The following is a 15,252-nucleotide window of genomic DNA, read 5'->3' on the forward strand; positions in this document are numbered from 1 at the left end:
ATCAGGCCCAAAACCCAATTCTTTCAGTCCAAAAAGGCCTCTTCAGCTGCAGTTCGCTTCAATAGACCTTTCGTCCACTTCTGCTCCTCTGATTGGGTCAAGGCTTGGACCACTGGAAAGCTCTTTCCAAGCCGGTCGTTTTGACATAAGGTAGGCCCAATTCCGAGGTCTGAGTCCAAAGATATGGTCTTCGGAAGTTCTATTGACTTTGTGCACTGTTTCTGCCTGCGTGGACTTTGACTTTTCAGCTTTGACCGGGCTTTAGAAAGGCTTTGTCTTCTTGAATCTTGGCCTTTAATCACGGAACTCCTTAGTAACCGACCTTTCCTCCTTTATCTCGCTAAAGTGGCACATTTCTGCACATAATGGACTTTGAAGCCTGAAATGCATAAAAACACGTAATCAGTGTTAACTCTTAATTATTACTCACATAATTGGTCTAAAAGTATGACTGTTATAGGGTTAAAACTACAGTTTTGGGCTCTTATCAACCCTCTTGCTTCTTCTGTGCTTAAGGATTTTCTAAATCCTCCTAATACGGAAATAACTCCCAAGGGCAAAGCACTTGACACCTTCATTTTCAGAATTGAAACAGTTTCTACCTACACCATGAATGAGTTTTGTGCTTAACCCACATTCTCATTTCTTCTATTCCTTACTTCTAACACTTATCCATATCCAACATATCATCCACAAACTTCCATTTTCTCACGATCATTCACTTGGACACCCTCTCGTTCAAAGATGAAGAAGAAGGTGCATGCTCGATTACGTTCTAGATCTATCAGACTTCGCTTTCATTTTACTAAGTTGCGTCATAGAAACTCTTGGTGCTTGATTATGTTTGGGGGTGCATTCCATGTTATTTATTTATGAAAAGACCCACAACTCTTTAGGTTGTTGATATATGGTAAACTGCATGTTCATTATATTCATATGTCTTAAATATAATCTTGAGTATCTGACTTTAAAAGACCTACGTTTAAAACAAATTTCCTAATCTTCGTTGTCAAAAATTTGTTTGGGGGTGGGGTGTTGGTTTTCCGTCCTTGATTGCTAAACTTTCCATTTTTGTTACTTAGGCTGTTTAATCATATTTTGATTCGGGTTGACATTATCTATGAATTTAGATTTCATTCGTTCGCATAACTTACGTCACGCACGTACTTCGAGGCATTTTCTATCTTCTTATATGTCACCCATGGTTAGAATAGAGTGTTTTATGGATCATTGGATTGGAAATTCTCTCCTGGTCGTCTCCATATCTCATTCGCAAAAATTGGACCGGTAAAGAATCGGCAATTTTAGTTTGAAGTTGCACAAAAAAATCGAAAATTTCATAAATTGAATTGGGCTTAGGCCCAAATACCGCACGCACGTGCGCAGCACGTGCGTCTCCTTCTTCAGCAAAACAGATCGCGAGTTTGTTTCACTTCCGCCATTAACAACTCAAAACCCTAACATAATAAAAATAAAAAAAAATGAAAACCTAAATACTGCCACGCCAATTAGGATTCCCCCACCCCAAACCTTCCCCACAACATCCCCACCACCATCTCCAACAATTTCAACCACCAAAATAGTAAAAAATTCAGAAAAAAAAAAAACTCGAACCACCGCACCACCACCCAAACTTTAAGTGAGTTTGATTCAAACTCCATCCCCACATTGCATTTAAACCCTCAAATCGTTTCAAAACTTCAATGGCACAAAAACGGAGAATTTTGCCGGAACAAGCTTTTACGGCCGACCGCTTCGCGCCATTTTATAATGACGAGATGATTAGGAGGAATTGGAATAGGTTGTGGTATTCGACAGATGATTTCTACCACTCCAATTTAGTGAAACAATTCTATAAGAAGAGGGAGTTGGATGGGAATAGAATTTTTGTTAAGGTGGCTGGGACGAGGAGAGAAGTATCTAGGGAGTTGTTGGCTAAGATTTTAGGCATTTCGCCTAGACGCTAACTCAAAACCACATTGCAGGAATCCCAATTTGGTGGGATCGAGCCTTTGATGAACGAGACGATTTTGGAGGGAAACTACAATGCGAGCTCGCATTGTGTTCGCCCGATCGTCTCTGAACCAACCAACCGGGTCAGAAAGCTCGATGGATTGGTAGGAATGTCACTGGAGAAGAGAAGGTTAGTGACATCAATCTGAACTGTCTTCACGTTCTATGGATACTCTAGGAGCGGAAGTATGAATTCTGTATTCTCGAGTTTTTTATTAATATAATTAGGGGAGTTGGGAAGAGTATTGCACCTCTCCCTGTTTTGATAACAAAGATCATGATGAGTTTGAGAGCAACTCCGAAAACTGAGCGTACTATGATTAAGTTACATACAAATGTCATAGCATATACGGATTGTGTTCAGAAGGTTTGGAGGTTTCCTGGAGAGAAGGTAATGGAAGAGACTGAGTCGGATGATGAGGAGGACATGGCATGTTTTGATGTCGATGCCTTGGAGAGATGTAATTCGGATTTAGAACGCATGTCAATAATTCATAGTGGCATGCGTTCTCTTAATACTATTTGTGAAGATCTCATAATTCGGCAAACTACCATACATCATAACTACAAGAGTCGTGCCCAGCGCGAGGATGAGCGTTGGGAAGAGATGAAGGTAGAGATGGAAGCATAGCGCAAGTTCCGAGAAGAAATGCTTGAACGCTTCCCACCCCACGGGGGTTCTTCTGAAGAGGAGGCATCTGTGAGGTACGAGCGTCGTCGCCGAATGACGGATGGCTTGGGCCCATCTGGAACTCAGGCACAATCTTCATCTCATGGTCCATCTTCAACCAATAGTGTGTGGTTTAGGGAATTTATTAATTGATTTTTTTTTTATTATTATTATTGTTTTTATTAGTTCGGATGTTAAGTTTTTGAATTCATTAGTTATATTTGAATTCGGTAGTTAATTATATTTGAATTTGAATTTAATTTGGTTCTTTTCAAATTGTGCATCGATTTTATTGTTAATCCCACCTTCCCGAATTGTTTGGGGGTGGTATTATTTCTTCTAGCATGATTTTTATATGATCCATAATTTTAGAAGTAGTTTTGCGGTGATTGTTGGGAATATTGCCGATATTGGCATGCCTATGATTAGATGTTGTGGTAAGATAAAATTTCAAAGAGTTAATAAGTTACTATTCTAAATTCAATCTAAAAGATATTAGGTTTGTTTTAGAATAATGAATATGGGTTGTTTCCGTTTTAAGTTTTGGAAATATTTTTGTTTCCAGCAATTGCCTTAAAGCTTTTTGGCAACTTGTTAATCCGTTTTAGAAACCAAAACCCTATATATACTTCCTTCATTCTACACTCACAACCAACACTACAAACCTTTCACTCTCAATTTTTTTTCTCTTTCATTTCTTCACTTCAGCACTCAAGACATACGGAGCACGCCTTGTGCCTCAGTGAGCGCACCTTGTGCTTGAACAGCCGGTTACTCAACTTAGACCAGAGCGCACCCTGCGCCTTCACAAGAACAAATCCGAGCGCACCCCGCGCTCAAAACATTGGAACTTGCCCAAGGCACGAGCATACCCTGCGCCCATCCCAGGCAAAAAGTGAGCACACCCTGCGCCTAAGTGCCTGGAACTCGAGTTGGACCTGAGCGTGACCCGCACCCTATCCAGGCTAAATTAGAGCGCCACCCGCGCCCTGACCTCCGTAGGCACGAAAAATTCTAATTTTTTGTGGGTTGTTCCAGGATCGGTTGCAGCTTTTCTAGGGAGTAGTTTTGTGATGACATCTCCTACAATCATACCTGAGCAGTCTTTTGAAGACTTGTTGGGAAGTGAGACTTATGGAGGTTGGTTCCACGACAGGATCTTGCAGTTAGGATGGCGGCATCTACTTGTAAGTGATGACGACTCGTATTCACCTCAGCTTACTGCATTTTTCTACAATAATATTACTTTCTATTGTAACTTAACCAAGACGGAGAACAAAAATTTTCCCTTCCAATTAATGAAACGACAATGGAATTTAGTAAGTCTTTGGTAGCGTTAGTTTCGGGATTGCCCTTGCCTGATCCTATGCACACGTGGGGATATATGACTGATAATGCATACCTCTATGACTATACATATTTTCATGAGTATTACAGGAGAGGGGTGTTTCATGTAATGGACCAAGGGCAATATAACATAGCCCTTGGTAGCCTGTCCCTGAATGTAGGCACCACCATGTTATTCATCCTGATGAATGTTTTAGGGGAGTGGCAGTTTAATTCTGCCAATAGTACCGCTGGTGACGTTTTCCTTGCTTTAGCTGAGGGACGTCGCCGATATGACATTCCCCGCATATTAATGGCTAGTCTTAAGAAAGCCCAAAGCATGAGGCATAAGTATCTTCTTATGTCTGTTTTGGTTTGATGCATCATGCACGATTGTTTACCTGAATTTTGTACCAGTTCATGGATTGGAAAAGGGTTGAAGTCATGAGACCCACCAATTGGGTGGTTCGTTCATTTCGAGTTATGACTTGGCCGAGTTGGCAGGTGCAACCTCATTTGGTTGCTCCTTACACCCCATCAAACCTAGCAACACTCGACAGGTTAGCACGAGTCGTTGACACACTGCGACGGGCTTGGCAAATCATCATGGCATGGCAGAACGCGAAGGAACCTCATCTTTTTGAAGAGGATGAGGATGACGCTTAAACGCTGGAGATAAGGTAAGTTTTAAGTTTCAGTTAGTGTTTGCTTATGTCCCAAGCAATTTAATTCTTGTTAACCCCATAACGGGTGGAACTCCTATAGAGTTGCGTCAGTTTTTATTTTCTATATTAGTATGTTTAACCTTGTTTTGCAGATGTTCTAGAATTTCACGCGTTTCCATGGTATTTTTCTACCCTTTTTATTTCAATACTTTGAAGAAAAAGCATGCTTCTTGTTTGGGGGTGGCATAGAAACACATGTAATTAAGGCATCTGTTAGGATATAGATATGTACAATATGCACTTGTTTTCTAGTAAAAATTCAAAAATTTCAAAAATTCAAAAATATAAATAAAAAGTTTATGCTATACACTTAGGAATATTGGTATTGTTTTCTTTCTCTATACTCTTAATAATCTAGAAGTCTCACGTTAGCTTTTACATTGGAATAGTTTTTAGAAACTTAGGTTAATATGTACGTAATAATCTCTGCATCTATCTATAACTATATTACATGAGTATCTATGATTGTTTGGCAGTAAGTTTCTGAAATCTAGGCTAGAGTACTTATTCTACAAATCCTGTGAGGATATAGCCTAAAAGCCTTATATGTGCAAAACATTTGAGAATGACACAAGGGAGAAGTAAAATCCGGATAGGGAAATCACACGTCCACTTACTTGATCACTATACCATATCCTAAGCGAGAATTTAGGCCCTCTTTAGATCGATATAACCAGAAATTCAAATCTATTAATTATTTTCTACTAGTCGCCCCTTTGAGCCTTTATTTAGCCTTTCATAAACCGCAAATCCTTTACCCTGTTACAAAAACAAAACAAAATAAAAAATCAACCTACCCATTATAGAATGAGTCTGAGAATAGGATGAGTGAAGAAAAGAGAAAGAAAAAACCTGTGTAAACAAAAATTAGTTAGTTGCTTCAGAAAAGAAAAAGAAAAGAAGTTTTCATCCAAAGAAAAGAAAAGAAAAATAAAAATAAAAACTCCAAAAATAGAATAAAATGAGTCAAAAAGCCAAAATAAAAAGGCTAAGGATGGAAACAAAGTGTAGAAGCAAAAGTAAAGAACAAGGTTTTCTCTAGTTACATAATATGAAGACTCTATTATCTCAAACTTGTCTTTTTTGAATATCCATTTCCTTCATTCTTAAACCATCTCCTAATTCCCACAACACCTAATAAAGACCTCTAGCTCAATTAGGAATAGGTTAGTGTGATAGTAAATGGCAGATGTGTTTGATCAAACCCGGCTTCCTTGTGTGTCATTAAGATTGCAATGTAAAGTGTGCCCACTGTACACTGGAGTAGCGAAACTTGAGCGGAAAAATCAGAGTTTTTTTGTCTTGACATTTATGTGAGGACCTACTTAAGGACGTTATTCCGAGTTTTCATAAACGGACCTGCTAGTGCATTTCATAGTATTACTCATTGTATATATTTTTATTCGTAGATGATTGATTATTATGCATATATTAGCTTAGGTTTCGACTTGATTATTCTGTATTCATTGCTAGTGAGATATATAGATAATTGATGCATAAATAAGGAAACAATAGTTTTATTTCTTAGTCGTTGTAGTATAGATGAAGTTTGTGAGTACCTTCACTGGAAAACTCTCACAAGGCTATAACTCGTCCACTAGGGAATTCCTAGTGGTTTAAGGCCTTGTTGTATACGGTCAATGCAATCGCACTCGACGAAACAAGAGTAGTTAGAACTCCATTTTTGGTCACTTATTCTAATTTCTCATATTTGCTTGAGGACAAGCAAAATGTTGTTTGGGGGTGGTTTGATAAGAGCCCAAAACTGTAGTTTTAACCCCTTAACAATAATACTTTTAGACCAATTATGCGAGTAATAAATAAGAGTTAATGTTGATTATGTGATTTTATGTATTTCAGGCATTGGAGTCGATTATGTGCAGAAATGTGTCACTTTTGCGAGATAAAAGAGCAAGGGTTGGTTGCTAAGGAGTTCTGTGATTAAAGATCAAGATTCAAGGAGAAAAAGCCTTTAAAAAGTCCAGTCAAAGCTAAAAAGTCAAAATTAATGCGGGTAGAAACAGCGCACAAAAGTCAGCAGAACTTCCGAAGACCGTATCTTTAGACTCAGACCTCAGAATTGGGCCTACCTTATGTCAAAACGACCGTCTTAGAAAGAGCTTTCTAATGGTCCAAACCTTGACCCAATAAGAGGAGCAAAAATGGATGAAAAGTCTATTGAAGCAAAATCCAACTGAAAAGGCTCTGTGGACTGAAGAAATTGGGTTTTGGGCTCGATTTTCTGGCCCAAAACATGGCTCCTCAGCCCATGCACGAAAAAGTGAATCTTATCTCCTCCATTTGAAGACACAAGACTTAACTCTTAAGCATCTAGTTTTTTTAGGTAGCCATTAGCCAATAGTTTTAGATCTAGTTACATTCAATTAATTAGTTAGAACAAAGTAGATTATTATTTTTAGAATCAGTATTATTATTTATTCATTAGATCAATAAAAGTAGTTAGTTATTCATAATTTCAGTTTTAGTTTATTAAATTACTTAGATCTAAATTCAGTTTAATTGTTAATCATTTCTTAGTTGTTAAGTTAGAATTGAATTCTTGATTAGATCAATATAGTCAAGTTATAATCTTTATATCATGTCTTGCTTAAATTCATATAGAAATGATAGTTTTATGAATCAAGGCTAAACCTCCATTAGAGGGGTTTGAGGAAGCCTTGATGAAAACTTGATTGAGTAGTGTAGAAATGGTTGTAAGATTCTATTCCACTTTAGAAGATAGTTGATTCACCATGAGAATGGGTTGAACTTCCTCACATGCTAGTTATTATTTGGTAGAGATTGCCATGAATGATTAGGGATTAGAACGACCAATTCTTATCGTAAGAACGTAAGAATTGGATTACAACAATCTATGCTAGTTCATTAAGTTGGATTCAAGGTGGAATCAAAGTCCTTTATCTAGATTCAAACCTTAGTATTTCCGTAGTTTGAATTATCGTAGTTAATATTTTAGTATTTGAATTGCTATCGTAGTATAATTTTTGTGTTACTCTCATTGACTTTAGTAGGACCGATAATCTTAGTAAATGTTAATTCTAAAGAACTAGGAATGGAACGAATTCTCTACTCCACTTAGTGCAATAGCATCGAGAGTGTAGAAAACTTTGATAATTAGCACACAAAATAGCTCTAGTTTTACTTGCGTTGAGTTTAATCGCTTATTCGTAGGTAAAACTACTGTTTTACTGTTATCAAGTTCCTATGAAATGGAGGATCTGTATTGATTACCGACGCTTAAACGCTATGACACGAAAGGATCACTTTCCTTTACCTTTTATAAATCAGATGCTCGAACGTCTCGCTGGTCATGCTTATTATTGTTTTTTATATAGCTACTCTGGCTATTTTCATATCATTATCGATCCTGACGACCAAGACAAGACTACCTTCACATGTCCTTTGGAAAATATGCCTATAAACGAATGCCTTTCGGCCTTTGTAATGCTCCTGGTACCTTTCAGCGGTGTATGCTTCATATCTTTAGTGACATGGTGGAGCGCTTCATGGAAGTTTTCATGGATGATTTTTCTCTATATAGAGACTCTTTCAGTAAATGTATGTCTAACATTTCCAAGGTGTTGACAAGGTGTGAGGAAAAGAATCTGGTTTTAAATTAGGGAAAATGTTATTTTATGGTAAAAAGAGGAATAATGCTAGGTCATATTGTATCTAGCGACGGCATAGAAGTAGATAAGGCCAAATTAGATAAAATAGTGGCTATACCTATACCACGGACTATCCATGATATTAGAGCCTTTTTAGGCCATGCAGGTTTTTATAGACGCTTTATCAATAATTTTTCCAAATTAGCTAGGCCTTTAACTAATCTGCTTTTAAAATATGTCATATTTGATTTTAATTATGACTGCAAACAGGCTTTTGAAACTTTAAAAGCCGCTTTAACATCTGCACCGATTATACAGCCTCCTCGATTAGTATAAACCTTTCAAGCTTTTGTGTGACGCTAGCGATTATGATGTTGGTGTTGTGTTAGGCTAGAAACTAGGTGATAAGTCCACCGTTATTTATTATGCTAGTAAAACTTTAAACGATGCTCAAAGAAATTACACTACTACAGAAAAGGAATTTTTAGCTGTGGTTTATGCTTTAGATAAGTTCCGCCCTTATTTGGTTGGTTCAAAGACCTTAGTCTACACTGACCATGCAGCTCTTAGGTACCTTCTCGCCAAAAAGGATGCTAAACAGAGATTGATTCGATGGATTCTTCTCCTGCAAGAGTTTACCCCCGAAATTAAAGATAAACGAGGGTCGAAAATGTAGTTGTCGATCACTTATCTAGACTAACCAATGACAGTGATAGTGATTCTTAGTCCATACCTGATTCTTTTCCTAATGAGCATATTTATTCTATTTTTTTCTGCACCTTGGTATGCCGACATTGTGAATTATTTAGCTTCTGATATTATTCCTGATGTTTAGTCAAGAAATGAACGTAAACGATTTTTGGCCAGAGTTAAGCTATACTACTGGGATAAGCCTTACCTTTTTGAGTATTATGTAGATCAGATTATTTGTCGTTGTATTCCCCAGTGGGAATATAATGAGGTTTTATTCTTCTGCCATGACAAAGAGTGTGGTGGCCATTTTAGTGGTATGAAAACGGCAGCTAAAGTTCTTCAATGTGGTTTTTATTGGCCTACCCTTTTTAAAGATGCCCAAGTTCACTGCAAGACGTTTGTTCGTTGCCAACAACTAGAGCGTATCACTAAACGTAATATGATGCCTTTAAATCCCATTATGGTAGTATAAATTTTTGATGTATGGGGCATTGATTTCATAAGTCCTTTTCCTGTTTCCCACGGTTTTATTTATATTCTTGTTACCGTAGACTACGTTTCCAAATGGATAGAGATCATGGCTTGCCGTACTAATGACCATAAGACAATTGTGTTTTTTGTTAAGGAATACATTTTCTATTGTTTTGGCATCCCTAAAGCCATCATTAGTGATGGCGGAACGCATTTTTGCAATAGAGTTGTTGCTTCGTTAGTTAAGAAGTACGGAGTTACCCATAAGGTGGCTACTCCTTATTATCCACAAAATAGTGGCCAAGTCGAAGTCTCTAATAGGGAAATTAAGAAAATATTAAAAACAACAGTCAATCCTGATCGGAAAGATTGGTCTAAGCGTCTAACAAACGTCTTATAGGCGTATAGGACAACTTTTAAAACTCCTATAGGAATGTCTCCCTTTAGACTTGTGTTTGGAAAACCTTGTCACTTGCCTGTTGAATTGGAACACCGTGCTATGTGGGCTATAAAGAGCCTTAACTTCAATATTGATGAGGACAATTAAATAAGCTTGAAGAAATCCGTAGCAATTCTTATGATCTCGCAAAGGATTATAAAGCTAACATGAAACATGTTCATGATAAACAGATTTTACGTAATGAGTTTGTGGTTGGTCAAAAGGTTTTGCTTTACAACTCCTATTTGTATATTTTCCCAAGAAAATTAAAAACCCGTTGGTCTGGTCCTTTCCTGGTTATTGAAGTCACCCCTTACGGGGCAATCACTTTGGTAAATCCCAAGGACAATATTACCTTTCAAGTTAATGACCAACGTTTAAAACACTTTCACAAGTTAATGTCCCCAGATGTGGAGGATATCCTTTTACAGGACCCTGTCTATGAGGACTAGCCTTTGATGTTTGGTGTACTTCATTTTATTTCCATATATTGGTGAGTGCACCATTCAGATAATCGGGCCCTCCTTTAGAGTGTGTGGCTGTAAGTACCAGATCTTAAGTCCACGTTTAACATAATTTATGTTTTCCACTCTTGCATGTTTTCTCAGTTTTTGAGTCATGTTTCTCTATGGAGTGATTTATGTCTTTATTATTTTATTGTTTTCCTTTATATTAAACTTATTCATAAAAAAAATAAAAATATATATTAAAACCCTATAAACAGTAATCTAGCAAGTCTCGGGAATATGACTTTAAAAGACCCACATTTTTAAAAACAAATTTTCTAAACTATGTTTTCAAAAATTTGTTTGGGGGTAAGGTGTTTGGTCTTTCCTTTCTTGATCGCTCAACTTCCTATTCTTGTTGTTTATGCCGTTTAGTCATAATTTGATTCAGGTTGACACTATCTATAAATTTAGATTTCTTGTGATCATATAACTTATGTCAATTACGCGTTTCGAGGCATTTTCCATCTTTGTATATGTCAACCATGGTTAGATTTGAGTTTTCTATAGATCATTGGATTGTATTTTCTCTTCTGATCGTTTTCATAGCTCATTCGCCAAAATCGGATCGTTAACGAATCGAGAATTTTAGTTTTAAATTTTACGAGGAATAGGACAGGATGGGCATTTCAGAATTTGTTTTGGGCTTGGGCCCAAACCGGTTTACCCTACGTGATTCGCATGTGATTTCCAAAAACTAAAGAGAGAGAGAGAGAGAGAGAGAGAGAGAGAAAAAAAACCTTTCCCGAGTTCTTCTTCTCCGCCTCCAAGAACACCGACCAAAAAAAAAACCTAACCCTCACCCGAACCCACTCCAAATTTCGGTAGAGTTTTAATTCACTCTTCCCCACCTTACATTCAACCCAAATTCAAAATCCAAAACCCAATGGCTCCTTAACCACCGAAGATTCTTCTGGAACAAGTTTTTACTCAAACACAATTTTCACCCTTTTTCGGTGCCAAAATAGTTATTAGGAAGTGGAATGGATTGTGGTATTCTCCGTGAGGATTTTTATCACACTGATTTGGTGTATGATTTTTATAAAAATAGGGAGATTGATTGTGGTCGGGTTTTTGTTAAGATGAATGGTAGTCGGAGGGAATTGACTACAGCAGTATTGTCTGAGATTACTGGCATTGACCAAAGAACCATCGTAGTCACAATGCAGGAATCTCAGCTTGGTGGAATTGGTCATTTAATGAAGGAGACTGTCTTGGAAGGAGTTTACAATCCAAACTCGCACTGTGTTCGTCAGACGTCTCTGAGAAGAAACCAGCTGGCTGTGGCTCAGTGGGTTAGTAGGAATGTTATTGCCACCACAAAAGCTAGTGATATCAATTTAAGTTGTCTGCACGTTCTCTAGACCCTTCAGAACAGGAGGTATGGGTTCTGCATCCTTGAATTTTTGTTAAATGAGATTAAGGCAGTTGGTAAATCGAGCACAGCCTTCCCTACTTTGATTACAAAGGTTATGTTGTATTGGGAAGGTGTTCCAAAGACTGGTAAGATTAATTTGAAGTTGCATGAAAATGTACGTATCTATCAGGAATGTATTAAGAGGGATTGGCATTTGCCTGAAGTTAGGCATTTTGAGACGGCACCAGATAAGGAAGATGAGGACGACACGACATGTTTTGATGCAGATGCGTTGGAAAGGGCTACTACGGATGTAGCCCGCATCTCATTACTTCATCGTGGCCTGCGAACTCTCCATAACGAGAATGAGACAATGTGCACGGACCAATGTTCTCTGCGTGACCTCTGTGAGGCTATTCAGACAAGGCAAGCTACTATTGTCCGTAGCCAAGCAAACTTCCAGGCTAACATAGAGACTCTTGTCCAGAGTAATAATGCACGTTGGGAAGCCATTGATGTTTTTATGGAGCAACAGCGCACGTTTCAAGTAGAAGTTCTACGATGATTGCCACCTCATGAGGCTTCTTCTTCTGACTCTAGGAGGTATGAGCATCATCGACGTAGGACGGATGGTTCTAACCCCTCTTCATCTCGTGGCTAGTTTGTTGATTTGATTATTGTTGTTTTAGGAAATTTCCCTGTTTTTAGTAGAATAATTTTTATTCTGAGTTGTTAGTTAAGTAGTTAATATTGAATTCTGTATTTGGTTGTTATTTAAATTTCGAGTTAATTTAAATTTTGTCAGAGAATGCTTTCTATTTTTCATGAATCTCACCTTCCCGACTTATTTGGGGGTGGTATTATTTGTTTAGCATTGTATTTTTCCATATCCACTTGTTTTTGGAAGTTAATATTGCAAGGTTATGAGAATATGGTTTATGTGAGCATGTTGCTAATGTGGTGTAGCTAGAATGAGTTACTCTTGGTTTGTGAAACCTCAAGGATTAGAAATTGGATGATTGCTATTTTTATTTCCAGCCTAAAAGCTATTGGTTTGATTTTGGAGTTTGCACCTTATCTGTTTCTATTTTGGATTTAGAAATTTTCTTTTTCCATTATCCTGCCTTAACAATTTGGGCAACTTGTGGAACTTAGATTAAGAAACTAGTCCTCTATAAATACATGCTCAACTCTAAACTTCTCACTTTCACCTTTAAACTTCTCACTTTCACCTCTAAACTCCACACCAGCAACAGCACTCGGAGCGCGCCCGCGCTTCCTTTTGCCTATACACAAAGCGTGCACGCGCCCAAGTTACTAGAACCCAGAGTCAGAGTTGAGCGCGCCCGCGTCCTTACCTTAACAAGACCTCCAGTTTTTAATTTTTTCTAAGGTTTTCTGAGGTTACTTCCAGGAGTTCAAGAGTGTGTTTGTTTGCTATGAAATCTCCTCAAATCATACCGGAGCAGTCCTTCGAAGATTTGTTTGAGAGTGACACCTATGGGTCTTGGTTCTGCGACTTGATTATACAGGCAGGATGGCAGCCTCTAATGGTAAGCTCTGATGGATTATATTTTCCTGCCCTTACAGCTTATTTCTATGATCATTGTAAGTTCTTTTATCAACCGGATGGGGAACAAGTGTTCTCTGTCACCATTAATGATGAAACAATGGACTTAACCAAGTTCTTGTTGGCCTTTGCTATTAGACTTTCTACGCCTGTTGAAATCCAAAACTCATAGGACTATTTGGTTGATAATATGTATATCTACAACTATGAGTTTTTGCATGAGACCTATGGGGCAGTGATTTTTCATGTAGAGGACCAAGGGCAATATAACGTTGCCCTTGGTAGCTTGTCCCTTAACGTGGGCATTGTTATATTCTTTGCCATGCTAAATATTTTCGGGGAATGGCGTTTTTCTTCTGCGAATAACGCCACTTGTGACGTCTTCCTTGCTCTAGCTCAGGAACGTATGCTCTATGACCTTCCCCAGACCTTAGTGTCCAGTTTAGCACGAGCCCATAGTATGAATCATAAGTATCTTCTTATTCCTGTCTTGGTTTGCCGCATAATGCTATGTTTCTTTCCTGAGTTCTGTACCCGTTTCACGGATTGGGTTGGGGTTGACATTGTGAGACCCACCAATTGCATTATATGCTCATTCCGTGCAATGACTTGGCCGGGGTGGAGGCTACAACCTAATTGGGTTACCCCTTACACCCCATCCGACCAAGTGGCACTTAACAAGTTAGCAAAGGTAGATGATAAATGGCGTGGCAGGATGCAAAGGAACCTCACTTCTTTATAGAAGAGGAGGACAACACTTAAATTATGGATATTAGGTAAGTTTTACTTTTTGTTAGTGTCTGTTTATGTCCCAAGCAATTTTATTTTTGTTATTCCTATAATGGGTGAAACTCATATAGAGTTGCGTCTGTTTTTATTTATTTATATTAGTATGTTCTAAATTTGTTTTGCAAGTGTTCTAAAATTTTCACGCGTTTCTATGGTATTTCCTATGCTTCTTATTTCTATACTTTGAGGACAAAGCATGTTTTTGTTTGGGGGTGGCATAGAAACACGCATAATTTATATATAAATAATAAGTATTTATACTATACACTTAGAAATATTGGTATTGTTTCTTTCTCCATGATAATATTAATCTAGAAGTTTCACGTTAGCTCTTAAATTAAAATAGTTTTTAGAAATTTAGGTTAATATATAGGTAATAGTCATTGCATCTTTCCATAAATATATTGCATGAGCATCTTTGTTTGTATTGGCAGTATGTTTCTGAAATCTAGGCTAGTATTCTTATTATACCAAACCTGTGAGAATATAGCCTAAAAGCCTTATATGAGTGAAATATTTGAGTAATGACACAAGGGAGAAGTAAATTCCGAATAGGCAAATCACACGTCCACTTGCTTGATCACTATACCATATCCTAAGCGAGAATTTAGGCCCTTTTTGGATCGATATAGCCAGAAATTCAAACTTATATGAAATTATTTTCCGCTAGTCGCCCCTCAGAGCCTTTTTTAGCCTTTTCATAAACCACAAATTTTTTACCCTTTTACAAAAACAAAATAAAAATAAATTAGCCAACCCATTTTTGAATGAGTCTGAGAATAGAGATGAAATGAAGAAAAGAAAAGGAGAAAGACCTGTGGAAAACTAAGAATTTGTTAGTTGCTTCAAATAAGAAAAGAAAAGAAAGTTTCCATCCAAAGAAAATAAATAAATAAAATAAAAAGTTAGAACTCCAAAAACATAATCAAATTAGTCAAAAGCTAAAAGAAAAGAAAAAAATGGCTAAGAATGGAAACAAAGTATAGAAACAAAATAAGAACAAGGTTTTCTCTAGTTACATATTTTGAAGAATCTATTATCTCAGACTTGTCCTTTTTGAATAT

Source organism: Coptis chinensis, chromosome 8, assembly GCF_015680905.1.
Source record: "Coptis chinensis isolate HL-2020 chromosome 8, ASM1568090v1, whole genome shotgun sequence".
Taxonomy (NCBI): domain Eukaryota; kingdom Viridiplantae; phylum Streptophyta; class Magnoliopsida; order Ranunculales; family Ranunculaceae; genus Coptis; species Coptis chinensis.